The sequence below is a fragment of the Hyperolius riggenbachi genome, chromosome 6 (genome assembly GCF_040937935.1).
Source record: "Hyperolius riggenbachi isolate aHypRig1 chromosome 6, aHypRig1.pri, whole genome shotgun sequence".
In the NCBI taxonomy this organism is placed as follows: Eukaryota; Metazoa; Chordata; class Amphibia; order Anura; family Hyperoliidae; genus Hyperolius; species Hyperolius riggenbachi.
Genome location: NC_090651.1, coordinates 135,538,510 through 135,553,969, shown reverse-complemented (window position 1 = coordinate 135,553,969; position 15,460 = coordinate 135,538,510). Strand labels below are relative to the sequence as shown.

The 15,460-nt window shown below is 43.9% G+C and overlaps 1 long non-coding RNA gene across 2 annotated transcripts in view; it reads left to right on the top strand.

Annotated features, from left to right (window-relative positions):
* Positions 1-288: 288 nt before the first annotated feature.
* Positions 289-15,460, top strand: part of LOC137522554 (uncharacterized) — a 169,986-nt gene continuing 154,814 nt past the window's right edge. For both annotated transcript variants that reach the window (XR_011022332.1, XR_011022331.1), the window contains exon 1: positions 289-384. This is a non-coding gene — a long non-coding RNA (uncharacterized lncRNA). The remainder of the gene's footprint in view (positions 385-15,460) is intronic.

Here is a 15,460-nt window from a genome sequence, read left to right as displayed (position 1 = left end):
CAGGCTGGTGCCCGTGGACAGGCTGGACTTAGTTGCACCTATGCTGCCTATTAATGATGAATCCGACTATCCGAGTCCGTCCGGATTCGCAGCTGGCTGATCTCCCCTCTCCTCCAGCATAGCTAGGATAAGTGCACACAGCAGCCAATCGCTGCGCTCAGATGATGAGAGGTGTCAGGGGCAACCAATAGAGCGGCTTAGAGGGAGTGGCTTAGTCAGCTCTGTGATGTTAATTGGCTGGAAGTGACTTGTGGCGGCAAGGACTCAGGACTGTTTTGATTTACAAACATGAAAGATCCCGGCAGCAGGGGCTGAAGGAACTGTGCACGGAGGTCAGTCTCGGGCAAGACGGGCAGCAGAGCATCTTGTCAGTAATCATTGCTGGTAAGCACAACAGTTAACAAGATTGATTAGGAGGACATAGGCTCCCACCAATCAATCAATAGAGAGCCATGCTGACGGAGGTTTCACACTTGAGATGGCCAGGCTGGGAAGCAAAGCAAATAAACAGCTGCAATGTACTGTCCGTAGCTGACTTGGCAGCAGCAGCTTAATGTTTGTCTCAGCCAGCCTAGCTGATTTATAGCCTTTTTTCTCTCCATGTGAAAAGTCTCCTTTCGTCCTCCACTTTTTCTTCACACTCCCCTCTCTTTTCTTATCCTATCTTCTGCGCTCTCTCTCTCTCTCTTCTCCCTCTCTCTCTTTTCCTGCCTTGTAATCTCAAATTTCCTTCTGTTTTGCTTCTCTTCCTCCCTGTCTCCCTTTTCCAATCAATTTTGTGTTTGGGGAGCAGGAAAACGCATAGCACCAGCAAAGAAACTGCCCTGATATCTACTCTCACTCTCTGAGCCCCACCCCCTCCTCGCTACCATTGTCTCTCCTCTACTTCCTCTATTCCTGTGTCATTATTTTCCTTTTTCACTCTCTCTCCCCTTAGTTAACCTCATTTTTGCCATAATTGTCCCCTCTCTTGTACTTTTTGTAATCCTCCCTTCTCCTTATCTCCTTTCTTCCCTGTACTCCCCCACTTTTCCATTCACCCCTATCTCTCCCCACTCTTATCTTCCTCTCTCTGCAGCATTTAGAGCAAACCTATGAGGCTTGTGAGAGACACATTTGAATACTTTCATCAGGTGGAGGAAGCCTCTGGGTCCAAAGGCTGCTTTTCTTGTCCTCCAGTACCAGACCGATCCAGCGCTGAGATCCTCAAAGTGCAGTCGCACTGCATCTGCGCAGTAGAAAAAGCAGATCCTGACCGTGTTTGTGCTACTGCGTATGTGCAGACGGCTCGCACTGACATGTAATATAAATAGTGTTGACATCTTATGTAGCCTTTGGCAGAGTCATGCTATTGATTGTCCTCAGAGAGGAGCTCACAATCTAATCCTACTGTAGTCAAAGTCTAATGTCCTACCATATAATTATTATGTATTTATATACTGACATCATCTGCAGCACTTTACAGAGTACATAGTCATGTCACTGACTGTCCTCAGCAGCTCACAATCTAATCCCTACCATAGTCATAGGATAATGTCCTACCGTATTATTATGTATTTATATAGCACTGACATCTTCTGCAGCACTTAACAGAGTACATAGGCATGTCACTGACTGTCCTCAGAGCAGCTCACAATCTAATCCCTACCATAGTCATAGGGTAATGTCCTACCGTATTATTATTATTATTATGATGTATTTATATAGCACTGACATCTCCTGCAGCACTGTACAGAGTACAGTAATGTCACTTACTGTCCTCAGAGGAGCTCACAATCTAATCCTACCATAGTCATAGTTTAATGTCCAACCATATTAATATTATGTATTTATACAGCACTGACACCTTCTGCAGCGCTGGGTCGGCAGTGGCACCCATGTCTGGCTAACCTATATGCTGGGGTGGGGGGCAGTGGCATCTAGGATGGGGGTGGGAGGTCTAGGAGGGGTGTGGGAATGTTGGAAGGTTGTGGTGGGGGGCCCATAAAAATTTTTTGCTATGGGGCCCAGTCATTTCTAGCTATGCCCCTGCGAATCAGCCTTCTGTCTTTGTACCTTATCTGCTCGTGTGTTGCCGACCTGGCCTGCCCGACCCTTCTGGCTGCAGTACAGTCTGATTACCAGTTTACCAGGGAATCACTGGCTGCCAGATTGTAGCCATCTCCTCTCTCAAAGCGATAGTCCCTGTACAGCCGAGGGCCACCTGCTCCTCAGGTGGTCTTTGGCCAAAGTAACCTGTGTCTCCCGCCCCACGAGAGATAGTCTTCAGTTGCACCAAACACTTACTCTTCATTTGGTGTCCAGAGGTTAGTCATACTTGTATTATTGGTGATTCTGCAGATCATCCATAATCAGGTATACATCTGTATTGTTGGTGATTCTGCAGATCATCAATAATCAGATTCTCTCTGTGTGCTGACACCAATCGTTACAAACTCCAACCAAAATATTTACTTAACCTTTATATGAAGTACAGAAGGAACTTCTGTTAAGTATTTTTTTATATAGTATCAAAGGGTATCTTATGACTAAGAATGAGTGCGCTGTAGCAAAATTCAGTTTCACCTAAGGCGAAACTGAGATGGAACAATGGTGTCAGCGGGTTATTAAAAAGTGAATTAACTCACCCTGGTTGCCACCTCTGGCTGCAGACTCCATGCCCCTCTACATCCTCCCGATACTTTCTTCTTCGCATTCAGAAGGAGGAAGTATCGGGAAGATTTAGAGGGGCATGGAGAGTGACAGCCAGAGGCTACGATAACCACCTTCTCAGCGCTCCCACCTACACCAATGCCCCGTTTCAGTTTTGCTGCAGGCGATGCTGAATTTTGCTACCGCATGCTCATCCTTACTTAAACAGAACCTAAACTGAGAAGAACATGTATTTTTCCTTTTAAAATCATACCAGTTGCCTGACTCTCCTGCTGATCCTGTGTCTCTAATACTTTCAGCCACAGCCCCTGAATAAGCATGCAGATGAGGTGCTCTGACTGACTGGATTAGCTGCATGCTTGTTTCAGGTGTGTGATTCAGCCACCATAGCAGCAAAGAGATCAGCAGGACTACCAGGCAACTGGTGTTGTTTAAAAGGAAACATCCATATCTTTCTCAGTTTATGTTCCCTTTAAGACTTTGACTCTCCTTTTTCCTTCTTCCATTTGCATGAATTTATTTTTGCAAAAATGGTTTTGTTTTCAAGAAAAAAGGGGCACTGGAAAATCTCTGCTTACAACAGCAAGTAAAATAGTCTCCGGGAACAAAAATAACACCATACACAAAACTGATACAACAATTGAAAAGTGTACTTAAACAGTTTCAGCCGAAACTGACACAACAAATGACAATTCCAGCCAGCAGCACTTTATTGCACAGATCATACAGTCATGACAGAACATCTAGCCAGCCACTTATAATAGGAAACTTACTTTTGGTGGATTTGCATTACAGTGTGATATTTGTAGTGTGCATGTGCTTTTAATGCCATGCAATACTGGTATATTTTTTCACGTGAAATTGATATTGCAGCAAAGTATGTAATTTCCCTTTTGCAAAATCTGCAGTAAAATATAAAGCAGGACAATGGCTATAACTAGCATCCCCCAATGTGTATCAGTGACTACTGCATTATAAACAAAGACAGCTCTCATGCTCCTATCCCAGGGGCAACACCCAGGTAGAAAAACAACATCAGAGGATGAAAAGGCCATTAAAAGTGCAATAATCGTATTTAAAAAAAATGCAGATTAGTCAGTAGTATTGAAAACCAGAGACCATGCTTTAATTGTAAACAAAAATGAAAGAGAGACGACAGACTACTGGCATTTGCTGTGAAGTGTATATTGTAATGGACATAGAACACTACATGTTACGGACCTTACGGTTCTTTGTGCATTGAACCACCTCATCAGCAACACTTACAGGGGCACTATGGCGAAAAATGTAAAATAGGTGCAAACATATACAAGTAAGAAGTCGGTTTTTTTCCCAGTGTGTTTTGAGCCATAAATTACTTTTCTCCTATTTTGCTGTCACTTACAGTAGATAGTAGAAATCTGACAGAAGCGACAGGTTTTGAACTAGTTCATCTCTTCATAGGGGATTCTCAGGGATTTATTTATTTTCAAAAGCACTTAGTGAATGGCAGTTGCTCTGCCCAACTGCCAAAAAACTGTGTAGTGAGCAGGGAAGCTGGCCAGCATCATTGTTTAAATCCTTTTTAGGGAATATCTTTATAAAGAGTGGACACCTGGATACCGCAGCAGCAGAGAAAGAGCAACCCACGGGTGTCATTAACCTTTCCTCTTATCAGGCCACTGAAGCTGAAATGGCAGTACTGTCCAAAGGCCTGTCATTTTGCCCTGCAAAGCCCATAGACAAGATTGCACTCTGTGGTGATATGGAACAATTCTTCAGGAAGCTACGTCTCAAGGAACACTACTATGACAAGGAATCTTGCAACACTATTGATAATGACCCAACACACACCAGATCCACAAAAAAACGCGGATGGACCCCTGTAGCTGGAAAAAATCCTACCCTGGACAAATACATAAACAAATTTAGATGCCAAATCTCTGACAGGGTTCTGAATAAAAGAAAAACACTGGCTCATAACATAACATTGCAAGAGCAACAAGCTATCACATCCCTTAAGGAGAATAAGGACATTATTATTAAACCAGCGGATAAAGGGGGTGCCATAGTCATCATGAACACCAGTGACTATATCCAGGAGGCACAAAGACAGTTGTCTAACACCATGCACTATGCCAAATTACAGGGGGACCCAACAAAAAGGTACAGGATGGCACTCAATAGGATGGTAAAGAAATTGCCCGTAAACACCAGGCTTCATGTACAGACTCTTATCCCGGAAAAGCCAAGAACCGCCTGCTTTTACATGCTTCCCAAAGTCCACAAAGAGGGGAACCCAGGCAGGCCCATAATCTCAGGGAATGGAACTCTCACAGAGAATATCTCAGGGTGGTTGGAAAACATTTTGAAGCCTCTAGTCTGTAAAAGACCCAGCTACATACAGGATACTACACACCTCCTGAACCAACTGGCAGCCATTGGCCCAGTGCCTGGAGGCACCATTCTTGCCACTATGGATGTAGAATCTCTGTACACCAACATTCCCCACAATGATGGTATTGCGGCCTGTCGCAAATATCTTCGAGGTTTGGGCACACCTATAAACTCAATTGCTGGACTAATGAGATTCGTTCTCACCCACAATTATTTCACTTTTGGGGAGGACCTCTATTTACAGCAAATGGGAGTGGCAATGGCCTCACGGTTTGCACCGCAGTACGCAAATCTCTTCATGGCAAAGATTGAAGAAGAATACCTGAATACTTGTCATATAAAACCCATGGCCTACTTCCGTTTTATCGATGACATCTTGATCATCTGGTCTGCAAGTGAGGAGGATCTTATTCAATTTCACAGGAACTTCAATGCCTTCCATCCTACAATCAAACTGAAATTGAGCTACTCTCACAGGGAGATTAACTTTCTTGACACCACTATATACATCAGAGAGAACAGCTTACAAACGTCCATGTACCGCAAACCGACGGATCGTCCCACATACCTCAGGTATGACAGTTTCCACCCCAAACATATAAAGAATTCCATAATTTACAGCCAGGCAATAAGATGCAATCGGATCTGTTCTGACAAGGATGACAAAGACAAACATCTGGATTACCTGAAGAAGAATTTCATAAAACAGGGATACAATCCTCTAATGGCTGAGACTCAAATCAAGAAAGCTAACAACCTCCCTAGGACTCAGCTCCTGGAGTACAAGCAGAACCAGGAAGAGAGCCGTGTCCCACTGGTAGTAACCTACAACCCACGCCTGGAAATCTTAAGAAAGATTGCAAAAGAACTTCATCCTGTTCTACACAAGGATCAGAGACTGAAAAAGATATTCCCTGAACCTCCCCTCCTAGCGTTCCGACAGCCACCCAATCTTAAGCAGATGATAGTGAGGAGTGCCTTAAATAGGCAAGAACAGAATGGAACATTCCCCTGCCGAGGGAAAACGTGTGGGACCTGTAAACACATCCATTCCACTGACAGGATACTAATACCAGGTACACAACAGGAATACAAAGTACAAGGCACCTTTTCCTGCGACTCATCTAATGTAGTATACGTGATCATGTGTGCAAAATGCCCCAAAGGAATTTATGTGGGAGAAACAAGTCAACCACTGCGTGATCGCATGACACACCACAGATCCACTATTAACAGCAGGAAAAAGGATATTACAAAATATACTGATCTCCCAATACCAACACACTTTTGTTTACCTGGACACAGTTTAAGTGATTTTCGCGTCACTGTATTAATGGGTGGCTTCAAATCGGGAAACATGAGACTAACACAAGAAACTAAGTTTATACATTGGTTCAAAACTGTAGAAGATGGTTTGAACAAGGACTCTAACTTCTTGTGCTGGTACGATGGGTTTTAAATGCCACAATTCTTTTAATTTTAATTTTTTCTATCTTTTCATTCATTTTTGTGCCATATGCTGTGAAAGATGGAATTCACGGTCACTATTCATTTTATTTGCTTTCAGGTGCTGGCTTTAAATGCCACAATTCTCTTAAGCTTAGAATTAATGGTGCGTGTAACCAGGCCTGTTACCATTTCAATTCGGAATTTACGATGTCTCTTCATCACCAGAGTCTGCTTTATGTCATGTTGAGGATTCTATTGATCTTATCAATTTAGATAGGATGCCTGGGAAAGCCTCCTCAGTAACAGTTAAGGCATCTAATTACATTTATGTTTGCTAAAGAATGTTTCTCCTCTGTATGTCAGTGTATATAAGCTGTGTTTTTCAGTTTTGGTCAGGAACCAGTCCGACGAAGGCTTTTTATAAGTCGAAAGCTCACTGTTTATCCATCTCTAAGTTAGCCAATAAATGGTATCATCCTGATTCAAAACTTCTTGCTTTATAAAGAATAAAAGCGTTGCTGAGAATCCCCTATGAAGAGATGGACTAGTCCAAAACCTGTCACATCTGTCAGATTTCTACTACCTGCTGTAAGTGACAGCAACATAGGGGAAAAGTACTTTATGGCTCATTTTACTCTGGAAAAAACATACTTCTTATTTGTTTATGTTTGCACATATTTTACGTTTTAATTTTTTTTGCCATAGTGCCCCTTTAGAACAGGGGTCCCCAAACTTTTCCGGCCCGGTGACCACTTTCTGACCAAATATTTCTTCAGGGGACAGGGGGGGGGGGAGTCTTTGGCGGGGCCTTGGGGATGGGTGGCATCCTAGTGTACAGTGTTGTGCGCAGCGGGTTTGGGGGGGGGGAGGGTTGGGGTGCGTCGGCATAGCTAGCATAGTTGACCCAGTATAGGGAGTTTAGTTGCCCCAGTGTGGCTAGTATAGTTACCCCAGTATAGCTAGCATAGTGCCCCAGTATAGCTAGCATAGTGCCCCAGTATAGCTAGTATAGTGTCCCAGTATGGGTAGGTAGTGCCTCAGTATAGCTAGTAAAGTGCCCAGTATAGCTAGTATAGTGCCCAGTATAGCTACTATAGTGCCCAGTATAGCTAGTATAGTGCCCCAGTATAGCTAGTATAGTGCCCCAGTATGGCTAGGTGGTGCCCCAGTATAGCTAGTAAAGTGCCCAGTATAGCTAGTATAGTGTCCCATTATAGCTAGTATAGTGCCCAGTATGGGTAGGTAGTGCCTCAGTATAGCTAGTAAAGTGCCCAGTATAGCTAGTATAGTGCCCAGTATGGGTAGGTAGTGCCCCAGTATAGCTAGTAAAGTGCCCAGTATAGCTAGTATAGTGCCCAGTATAGCTAGTATAGTGCCCCAGTATAGCTAGTATAGTGCCCAGTATGGGTAGGTAGCGCCCCAGTATAGCTAGTATAGTGCCCCAGTATAGCTAGTAAAGTGCCCAGTATAGCTAGTATAGTGTCCAGTATGGGCAGGTAGCGCCCCAGTATAGCTAGTATAGTGCCCAGTATGGGTAGGTAGTGCCCCAGTATAGCTAGTATAGTGCCCAGTATAGGTAGGTAGTGCCCAGTATAGCACCCCAGTATGGGTAGGTAGTGCCCCCCCCTCCCCCCGCTGCTATTACCTTAGTCGGCGCCGCTTTCTCTATTCCCCTCTCCTGCTCGTAACTAATTCACAGCAGCGCGCCCCACGGCTGCTGTGATGATGATGGAGGAAGCAGGAGAGCTGTATGTGTATCGCCGTTACTATGGGAACCACTCTCTCTCTCTCCTGCTTCCTCCCTCATCACCACAGCAGCCGCAGGGCGCACTGCTGTGAATTAGTTATGAGCAGGAGAGGGGAATAGAGGAAGTGGCACCGGCTAAGGTAATAGCAGTGGCGGCCGCAGGGGGAGCGGGGGGGGGGCAGGAGGACAATCCCGCGTCCCAACTGCACATGTCCCACGGACCAGCAGTGGGCCGCGGACCACAGGTTGGGGATCCCCGCTTTAGACAACATCAAGACACACCCATGGGTGTGGCTCCAAGTACAATACATGTGTCACAACATTTGCACTTAACACATTGAAAAATCAGAGAAAGTGTTCAAAGCCTGATACACACAAAGCAAATTTCCGTCAGATCGACAGGTCAAATCAATGTGTCCAATCTGCTCCCGATGGAGAACGGCATCCATTTTGTGCAGTACTGATGTGAAAATCGATCTTGCTCTCAATCGTGAGTACATCGGACATGTCAAAAATTATTGATTTGAGGTGTCGATCTGATGAGAAATTGCTTTGTATGTTCCAGGCATTATTTATAAACTCAAACTTTAGTTTTAGCATTAGTATCTTCTTGTGATTGTCACTTGAGATTATGCACCCTCCAATGCCTTCAGTGCATTTTGCAAAAATTGTGGTGAAACATTACTGATTATTATCAGCATTATTCTGATTATGCAACTTATTGTTATTTTACCAGAGATGTATTTTAACCTATGCCTCCTTGCTGTCAATAAAGCTATACAGATTCCACACCTTCATCTATTGAGCAGTGGGTGGGTATTAAACTGTCCATCATCATTAACATATTTAGGAGTAATGTGTTGTGAGGGTAAAAGAAAATGACAGTTTTTATGTCAGCATAGAAATATAGTGGCCCTAACTAACCAAGGTGCTTTCAAGATGGAGAACATAACCGATCTGGCAAACCTTGCCTGAATTTAGTAAAAATAGCCTACGTTTAGTATCAAGAGCTTGCAGTAAACCTCTGTAGGGTGATGCAGGTACTAGACATAGCAAGGCTTGCTGAAAGGTTAGTGAAACGGGTTGGTCTCCTGCAGTTGGCAGCAAGAGCCTGGCTTAGTAAATGTTCTTGCTATTAGGATCTATTTCCACTACACACGGATTCTGGATCCAGAAAACTGACTCCAATATACCTATGGGAAATCTGCAGCAGAAAAATTGCGTTTAGTGGAAACAGGCCCATAGACACTCATGTTCATATGACTACATTAGCAGAGCTGCATATCCACTAAAATTTCAGCTACCCATGTCTGTGGTCTGATGTGACCCTGGCAATGGCTGCAAGCTTCTGCACATAATAGCAGTTTATTTTAAATAATTCCAGGCCAGATTTGCTTTAACACTTTTGCCTAGTATTAAAAAAATGATCTTTAAATGTTCTGAGAGTATTCCTGGAATTTGTCCATCCAACTCTTCATCTTCAGGTATTCCCAGCAGTACGTCCTTATGGTCGGGGAGACAGCAAGAGAGTCAGTATTATCGACATGCATATAATAGGTGCTGAAGCCTGGAAAGTAAACCCAGAGCAAAAATCTGATTATTTTGTGCTATTTTCATAGTATACAATTTAATACTGTATAGTGAAAGTGAAATGCTTTAAACGGAACCTAAAGCAAAAAGGTTATAGAGGTTGCCAAATTTATTTCCTTTTAAACAATGGATATTGCCTGACTGGCCTGCTGATCCTCTGCCTTTAATATGTTTAGCCATATAGACCCTGAACACGAATGCAGATCAGATCCTCCAGATGCTTGTTTCAGGTGTGTGAGTCATACACTATTGCAGCCAAAAGAGATCGGTAGGATAGTCAGGCAACTGGTATTGCTTAAAGGAAATAAATATGGCAGTCTCGCTTTAGGTTCCCTTTAAATAAAGCAATTTTGAATTATCCAATTCATTGTCCAATTTGGATTCATTGTCCAATTTGTCACTTGATGCATACATGCTTTCATGTCTGGGGTGCAGGAGATAAGGGTATGGGCACTTTCAGTTGCTGGGAGGGTTGATTTTTTGCGATTTAAAGCAGGTAATTTGGGTGTCGGCTGCCTGGTAAATGGGCACCACATAGACTGCAATGGTAATTGTGGCTATGATGCTGCCTACTGTGTAATTTGGGCCAACAGCTGTGATGGCGGCTCTTATCTGCACTCAAATTCAGGCAGGATAGCAGCGATGATAGAAGCTATGGTCAGACTCAGCACCCACACTCCAACGGCATAATGGTGGTGATAGTGGCTATGGTTGGAGACCGAACTCTGGCAGGATAGTAGTGGTGACAGTTGCTATGGTTGACACCTACATGGGCGTCCACAGAAAATTTTTGAGGGGGAGGGACAAAAAATGGGGGGGGGGGTGTCAAATTCTTGCGGCGCGTATAGCTCACTGCACCAAAAAATGGGCATGGCCATTAACCACGATGTGGGTATGGTCACAGGTGGAGCCAAATTTACATGAACTTAGCAATGGTGGGACATTAGACTAAGGCTATGGTAGGGGTTAGATTGTGTTAGGCTTGGAGGTGTATTCTCCACAGTCAGCATGCAACACATAAGCTGACATGAAGGAGGTACACACACCAGCACAAGGAATCAGGATATCCCCAGTTTAGTGGAGGAGAGGACTGACTCCAATAGGAGATTGTGGCGCACAGAGCCTATGCAGATCCGAACAGCCACAAACAATACTTTCGTGATAACGTCTCAGCGCAAAGTAGCGCTGAGCGCATAAACCAGGACTGAGGAGATCAGGACAGGTAGACAGAATGAACGCTTGCTTAACTAGCCACTACTTAGTGACAGCAAGCGTCCACAACAAGACAGACTGGAATGAGGCAGCCAACGTGTTGCAGCGATGGCGTGCCTTACAAAGACAGGACAGGATAGTCAGGAAATAGGAGGATCAAGATAGATGAACGTAACACAGACAAATATACAATAAGTATGTTTTCCTAGCGTATTACAATTACAGCTATCAATGAAACTATTTGTAACGTCTGACTAACATATGTATATATCGGCAATGAACCGATATATGACATAAGCAGGAACACTGACTAGGACTGGAGCAATACAGGGAACAGGACTCAGAAGGATTCGCTATCTCTTTGCAGAGATGAACGCAATCCACAACAGAACCAGGAGCAGGATACTAACTCAGCACGGGTGATCACGATACGCGCAAACTACCAAAACGTGCTGGAAAGCTGACTAACTGAACACAGGATATAAACAGTTCGTGTACGTATATATCAGCGACACTGATGTATCAACGTAACACGAATACAAGGAAAATAACAAAACGTGCAAGTATGCGTATATATTGGCGATGAACCAATATATGACACAAGACAAGCAAAGTAACAACTTCTAGAAACAAGAGCAGAACTAGGAGGACTCGCTAACCCCTTAGCAGGAGTCAGCGCAGTCCACACGGACTAGGAACGAGGTGGGGCACGAGCAGAGTAACAGACAGAATCTGAGACTATGGTAGCCCATGGAGCATTGCAGGAAGCAGTTCTTTATACTGAGGTCATCCAATGGGAGCAGACATGCAGATTCCCACACAAGTGAATGGTAATTAATCACAGGCTGACAGCAGGAAAAGGCAGACAATGATATGCAGCCTGCAGGAAAGGGATTGCCACTCCATTGCAGCAGACAATGTTTGTTTTCACAAAAGCATATTAAACTGTCATTAACTTCAGAGCGACTGCAGATGGAATCAGCAACTAGTTTAAGTGCAAACCAAACTATGCAAGCAAATGCATGTAATGACATCAGAACTGCTTGGGTTGCAATACCACTGCAGCCAGCAGTAAACGCTGCAGAAGCGATCGTAATAGTACCCCCCCCCCCCCTTAAACGCGGCCTCCGGACGCCTATAAAAACTGACATATTTCTCCTGAACCACCCAAACCAAAATATCAGAAGTGGAAAATCCAGCAAACTGATCTGACTGATAATTCATGAAGGTCGGAACAGCCCGACAAAACCAAATTCCCGAATCAGTCTCACCAAAACTAGACCAATTGGAACCAGAACCTACCGAACCATGCCCGTCAGTGCTACAAGCCTCAGTGTGATACCCATCAGAACCACGACTTCCAGAAAAAAAAACCCCGAAACTCTCTGAGCGATACCCACCGCCTTCCAGGGACTGTCCAAAAACGCCAAAGCCTTTGCAATGCCCACCGGAACTGTCCATACCAACACAAAACCCACTGTTGAACCAGTCCAAGGTACCAGGACAAGTTTCCTCAGAGATCTCCCAGAACACTTGAAAGCTCCAAAGAGATCCCCACAGGTTAGAACGCCCCTTAGGCTCACATGGAGAACTATCAAGAACCCCTATGGAACCCAGGGCAATTCCAGAGTCAGGGTTACAAGGACAAACATCAAGATCAGGGCTTTTAGGGACCAGAACCATCTCTGGGCATGCAGGCCAACCGGCAATATCAGAACATGTCTCCACTAGGGAAGCATGTGAGCACGCTAACACAGACACACTTGGGCAATCTGGCACACGAAGCACATCTGAGCACACTGGCACAAGAGAGACTTCTGGGCACGTCAAGGAACTGCGAACCTCAAAGTCAGTCAATATAGGACGGAAACCAGGACTGGGCAAAATAAAAAAATCATGACTAGACTTCACAGTTACTGGATTCTCACTAAAAAATGCAGGATCAGACTTAGATGTCTCTGATTCCAGCAAGGTTATTAACAAATCATGTTCAGGGGCATTTACAAGACAGGACAAATCTTCTGATGTATGCACCGAACTAGACAGGGTTCCCATAACTTCTTCTGGACTAGACAGAGACTCACCCAATACACTGGATTGGAGCTCATGAAGGGCTGCAAAACAAGTCAGTATTGCAGCAATCCCCACTAAACTAAGCAAAACTGAGGAACTCACTGGACAGGAAGGGAACTCTGGAACTTCTGCCACACCGGCCAGAAAACCAGAATTTTCCAGGATACAGGGCTGGGTTTCAGAAACACTCATTAACTCGGACTGAAATTCTGAGATTTCTATTATTTTTTCCAGCGAGTCAGAATTATCCATGTTACAGGGCAATACTTTTGAAACATTCAGAGGACAGGGCTGAAGTTCCCTGACTACTGTGATATCAGAGAGGGACTCAACATCTTTAGCTAAATCAGACTGTGTACAGGGCAAGGTATCAAAAACGCTTGCTGACAAAGACAACGTTTCAATAGCTTCTGCTTCACTGGGCAGAGATTCATCAAGTTTTACTAGAGCAGACTGTAGTTCCAAAACAGCTGCTAAACAAGTGAATACTACTGCAACACCCACTGAAGTAAGCAGTGCCTCAGACTCCTCTGCTACAGGATCTGAAGTATCCAAAGTACTGGGTGAAGCATAAGACTCTGCGACCACAGCTTCACTGGACAGGATCACTGAACAGGCCATATTGCAGGGCAAAACCATGGAAGCACCTGCTGGACAGCGTAATGATTCTGTAACCTGAGCTTCATTGGAAAGATCTACTGCACAATTCATGGTACAGGGCAAATTTACTGGAACATTTTCTGAACAAGGTAATAATTCTATGATTTCAGGTTCACATAGCAGATGCTCTGAGCTATTCACGAAACTAGAGCGAGGTGTAGAGACAGGAAGATCAAGACACAATGTTTGCGCATCTGAATCACTATTCAATTGTAAAATTGGGAAATTCAGATGCTGGGGTTCTGAGGTTTCTAGACAGGATTGCTGGGACTCAGAAACTAATGTAGTGCATCTATTGGCATCTGCTGGATCAGACAGGAGTTGAACTTTATTAACACAGGTAAATTCTACAGAAGTGTTTGCAGAGGCAGGCAAAGATTTTCTAATGTCTGTTTCACTGAACAAAGACTCATGAGTACTGGCTAGGCTGGACTCAGAAGTCAGCAGGACCTCTGGGTCCTCTGCTGAGAAATTTGTGCAGGGCAAGGTTAAGGAAGTATTAGTAATTTCTGTCTTACTGGGAAGTAACACTGAGTTATCCATGGTACAGGGTGGAATTACAGGAACTTCAATTTCACACAAAAGGAGCTCTGAATCACTCACTGAATCAGCCAAAGGTGCTGAAGCAGGCGAGTCCTCAGGAACTGAGGAAGTGGAACAATCTCCAATTGACAGTGTGTCTTCCCTGGTATCAACTGATTGAATCGCATAAAAATCATCCAAAATCATTCTCCACACATCGATCAATGGAGCCACAAAGTCATACCCACACACACCAGTCTTTATTAGGTTATAAGCCGACTTAATGCATGCATTCAATACTAATTCACTTTTTGCACTGTAAAATTGACAAAATGAACTTGAATCTTTCTTCCATTCATAGACCAGGGCTTCCATCTCTCCTTTCTCAAATGGAGGATCCCATGCATATTTAACAGCTGAGCATTCAGGCTGATCACAGTTTGCAAATGTGTTTGTGGCAGAAACATGTATTGGGTTATTTAGCAGGTGATTGGCCGATTTCTTATTCCTAAGGATCTCCAATACCTGTAGCAAGTGTTGAACTGTAGTGTATGCAAATTTCCCTTGCTGCACGAATAAATTGATCTGTTCAATACTCTGTAATATATCTTCATAATCATATTCAGATAATTCATTTAAACAAGAACTTTTATTTTCCCTGGCTAGCAATGAAAGTTCTTCTGCTTTTCTTTTGGAGCGTTTACGTTTGGCTTTAGACCCTGCTGCCTTATTTGATTTATTCAAAGCAGAAGAAAAGTTATCAGAACAATTTTCTGCTTGCTGATTATTCTTGCAAGCAATTGAAGGAGCAGCTGATTGACAAGCTGCCAGGAGCTCATTAAAAGGGTAAGGCAAATTAGTTTTGCGCAGCCAGTTATGGATCACAAACGCTAGAAATTCCAGCGGTCTCTCTTTCAAATTGGTATGATCCAGGACATCCTAAGCCCACTGAAACAATCTTCCCTTAAACAAAACATAAACTAGCTGGGGTGCCCACGTTGAAACAGGAGTAGCCTGGAGCTCGGGATTGGCCAGGAACCTGGTACATTCAGAGAAAAACTCATTTTCTGTTTCAGAATTAAGTTTCTCAAATTTCTTAAAGGAACAGGAACCATAACAAACAGTGTCATTTTTGCTGGAAACCCCCCCCCCCCCCCCCCCAATGGGGATTGGTAATGG